The sequence below is a fragment of the Lithobates pipiens genome, unplaced genomic scaffold (genome assembly GCF_037356315.1).
Source record: "Lithobates pipiens isolate NorthernLeopardFrog02 unplaced genomic scaffold, aLitPip1_a1.2 Scaffold_19, whole genome shotgun sequence".
Classification (NCBI taxonomy): domain Eukaryota; kingdom Metazoa; phylum Chordata; class Amphibia; order Anura; family Ranidae; genus Lithobates; species Lithobates pipiens.
Genome location: NW_027507764.1, coordinates 99657510 through 99661747, shown reverse-complemented (window position 1 = coordinate 99661747; position 4238 = coordinate 99657510). Strand labels below are relative to the sequence as shown.

The window sequence follows — 4238 nt, the reverse complement described above, 5'->3', positions numbered from 1 at the left end:
CAGTCCCCTGTTCAGAATGCCATACCATAGGCGTGCACACAGGGTGTACACTGAGAAAAGGCGCACTGTTTCTCAATTACGTTTCATGGTTTGCGTTTCATGGTTATAGATGGTATTCCCAAGAATTCACTATGGCCCAATGGATTGAATTCTGATTTTGACTAATGCCCTGTACACACAATAGGATTTTCCGACAACAAAATCCATGGGATTTTTCCTGACGGATGTTGGCTCAAACTTGTCTTGCATACACACGGTCACACAAAGTTGGTCAGAAATTCCGAATGTCAAGAATGTAGTGACGTACAACACATATGATGAGCCAAGAAAAAATAAGTTCAATAGCCAGTGCTGCTCTTCTGCTTTATTCCGAGCATGCGTGGCACTTTGTGTGTTGGAATTGTGTACACAGGATCGGAATTTCCGACAACAGATTTTCTTGTCGAAAAATTGGAGAACCAGATATCAAATTTTGTGTGATGGAAATTCCTATGGAAAATGTGTGATGGAGCCTACACACGGTTGGAATTTCCGACAACAAGCTCCTATTACACATTTTCCATTGGAAAATCCTATCGTGTGTATGGGGCATTATACTTATTTCTTTGATTTTTTTATGCTTATTTTTAGTAATGTTTCTTTTATATATATCTTATAATTTAAAAGAAAAAAAATCTTTATTATAATTATACATATATTTTGTTTTTAGCTGGTTATGTACATGTATTCGCTATATGTGTTTTGTTCTTCCTTAGTGCATATTGAATGTAATAGGAAAAATTATAGTGACTTATGACCCATGATACCGTACATGCCTACATGTTTTTCTTATTTGTTAATTATCTTGATTGGTATTCAATGATTGATTAATTGATGGATTCTATATGAGACAGAAGTGTTTAAATACGCTTGTACAGATCATTATTATTGTATATGTCTTGTTCTGAAGAAGGGCGTTATTTGTATATCCCGAAACCATTATGCATTTGACATTAAATGGATTTTTAAATTTCAGAATACATTTTTTAAGTGCATCTGATTTTTTTCTATATATAACCTGTGGAAGGGTCTGATTGCTTAGCACTGTCATATCCGGCTCGTGTACACCTTCAACACTTGTTATATATATATATATATATATATATATATATATATATAGTGCCTTGCAAAAGTATTCGGCCCCCTTGAACTTTTCAACCTTTTGCCACATTTCAGGCTTCAAACATAAAGATATTAAATTTTTATTTTTTGTGAAGAATCACCAACAAGTGGGACACAATTGTGAAGTGGAACGACATCTATTGGATTTTTGAAACTTTTTTAACTAATAAAAAAATGAAAAGTGAGGCGTGCAAAATTATTCGGCCCCCTTGCGTTAATACTTTGTAGAGCCACCTTTTGCTGCGATTACAGCTGCAAGTCGCTTGGGGTATGTCTCTATCAGTTTTGCACATCGAGAGACTGAAATTCTTGCCCATTCTTCCTTGCAAAACAGCTCGAGCTCAGTGAGGTTGGATGGAGAGCATTTGTGAACAGCAGTTTTCAGCTCTTTCCACAGATTCTCGATTGGATTCAGGTCTGGACTTTGACTTGGCCATTCTAACACCTGCATGCGTTTATTTGTGAACCATTCTTTTGTAGATTTTGCTGTATGTTTGGGATCATTGTCTTGTTGGAAGATAAATCTCCGTCCCAGTTTCAGGTCTTTTGCAGACTCCAACAGGTTTTCATCCAGAACGGTCCTGTATTTGGCTGCATCCATCTTCCCCTCAATTTTAATCATCTTCCCTGTCCCTGCTGAAGAAAAGCAGGCCCAAACCATGATGCTGCCACCACCATGTTTGACAGTGGGGATGGTGTGTTGAGGGTGATGAGCTGTGTTGCTTTTACGCCAAACATATCGTTTTGCATTGTGGGCAAAAAGTTTCGATTTTGGTTTCATCTGACCAGAGCACCTTCTTCCACATGTTTGGTGTGTCTCCCAGGTGGCTTGTGGCAAACTTTAGACAAGACTTTTTATGGATATCTTTGAGAAATGGCTTTCTTCTTGCCACTCTTCCATAAAGGCCAGATTTGTGCAGTGTATGACTGATTGTTATCCTATGGACAGACTCTCCCACCTCAGCTGTAGTTCTCTGCAGTTCATCCAGAGTGATCATGGGCCTCTTGGCTGCATCTCTGATCAGTCTTCTCCTTGTCTGAGCTGAAAGTTTAAAGGGATGGCCAGGTCTTGGTAGATTTGCAGTGGTCTGATACTCCTTCCATTTCAAAATGATCACTTGCACAGTGCTCCTTGGGATGTTTAAAGCTTGGGAAATCTTTTTGTATCCAAATCCGGCTTTAAACTTCTCTACAACAGTATTACGGACCTGCCTGGTGTGTTCCTTGGTCTTCATGATGCTCTCTGCGCTTTCAACAGAACCCTGAGACTATCACAGAGCTGGGGTACATTTATACAGAGACTTGATTACACACAGGTGGATTCTATTTATCACCATCAGTCATTTAGGACAACATTGGATCATTCAGAGTTCCTTGCTGAACTTCTGGAGTGAGTTTGCTGCACTGAAAGTAAAGGGGCCGAATAATTTTGCACACACCACTTTTCAGTTTTTTATTTGCTAAAAAAGTTTAAAATATCCAATAGATTTCGTTCCACTTCACAATTGTGTCCCACTTGTTGGTGATTCTTCACAAAAAATTTAAATTTTATATCTTTATGTTTGAAGCCTGAAATGTGGCAAAAGGTTGAAAAGTTCAAGGGGGCCGAATACTTTCGCAAGGCACTATATCTATATATATATATATATATATATATATATATATATATATATATATATATATATATCTATCTATATATATATATATATATATATATATATATATATATATATATATATATATATATATATATGATTTCCTGTCTGTTTACTAATGATAGCAGAATGAAGATTTTAAAATAGTAAATGCTGATTGAGTGAAGTTCTGATTTAATGCAGGGAAGGCATTAATGTAAAAAAGTGCTGCCTTTAGAAACCCATCATAATGATGGCCCAATAGGAAAGCCTGTTAATTACAGTATTAGTGAAAATTAATACCTATATATCTGCCCCTTCTGCTCATCAATACAAGCCTAATTTTAAAGTAAACCTTTCCATATCTTTAACAGTTTCCATGAATAAAATCCTATGATTGAAACTTAATTTTTTTTTTTTTTTGTGTAGAAATGTTTTATTTGCATTAATGAGAAAACAATATAACTTTTTACATCAGGACAAACCACACCACAAGTCCCACATGATTGTTCACGCTTGGATGTTGCCCTTTGCAGTGTATGCTGTGTAGTACACCAAAATGCCAACGAGTGCAGCAAGTACCTCTGTAGACACCCATAGACCATTCCAAGCACCCCTGTGATCAACATTAACTGAAAAGAGAGGCTTGATGATGGAAACATCTTCATTATTTCTCTGGGCCTTTCTCAACAGACTATAGGACTCTTCATCAAAAAACTTTACTTCATAGACCCCAGAGTGAGCATTCTTGTGTTCAAGGCTCCTTGATACCTGATATTTTCCAATGTCTTGGCCTCTGGTAACTGGGAACTGCTTTCCGTTCACATCTGCATAAAGTGCAACATTCTGTGCCCCATTAGAGCAAGTCAGAGAGATCTCTACAATGAAAACCACTTCAGACGATATAACTGCATCAGAGGTAGTATAGTAGGATGGAACAATGGAAGGTTCTGTGCAAGTTTCAGCTCTACAGTTCGCCGCAACCAACAGCAAAGCCACCAGCAAGCCGAACACTCCAGCCATGATCCCAGCTTACACACAAAATAGCTTCTGGAAGGGCGATTGAAACTTAATATTTTCAACATCCCACTCTTTTTTTTTTTTTTTTTTGTCTAGATAGCCTTTGAATGTATGCTGCCATGAAGTCAGGCAGAAAAATGGAAAATTTCCTATCAAAAACTTACTGTAATTTTCCTTTCCTAATGAACTCCAAGGCAGCATGGGTACCCCCCATCCCCCTCCAGTGTCATGAGTAGGCTAGTTATGGAACACGGTCTCTGGCTCAGCCTCAACATTTATGGGAGTGGGGTCCTATGGGGTAGGAGCGAGGGAGGAGCTATTCAAACGTATGCTGCCATGAAGTTCATCAGGAAAGAAAAATTGTGGCAAGTCTTTAATAGGTAAAGTTTCTATTTTTTTATATTTTTGATAGCACTCACATGA

The 4238-nt window shown here is 37.7% G+C and overlaps 1 pseudogene; it reads right to left on the bottom strand.

Annotated features, from left to right (window-relative positions):
* Positions 1-3203: 3203 nt before the first annotated feature.
* On the bottom strand, positions 3204-3852 carry LOC143996188 (translocon-associated protein subunit delta pseudogene; annotated as a pseudogene).
* Positions 3853-4238: the final 386 nt, after the last annotated feature.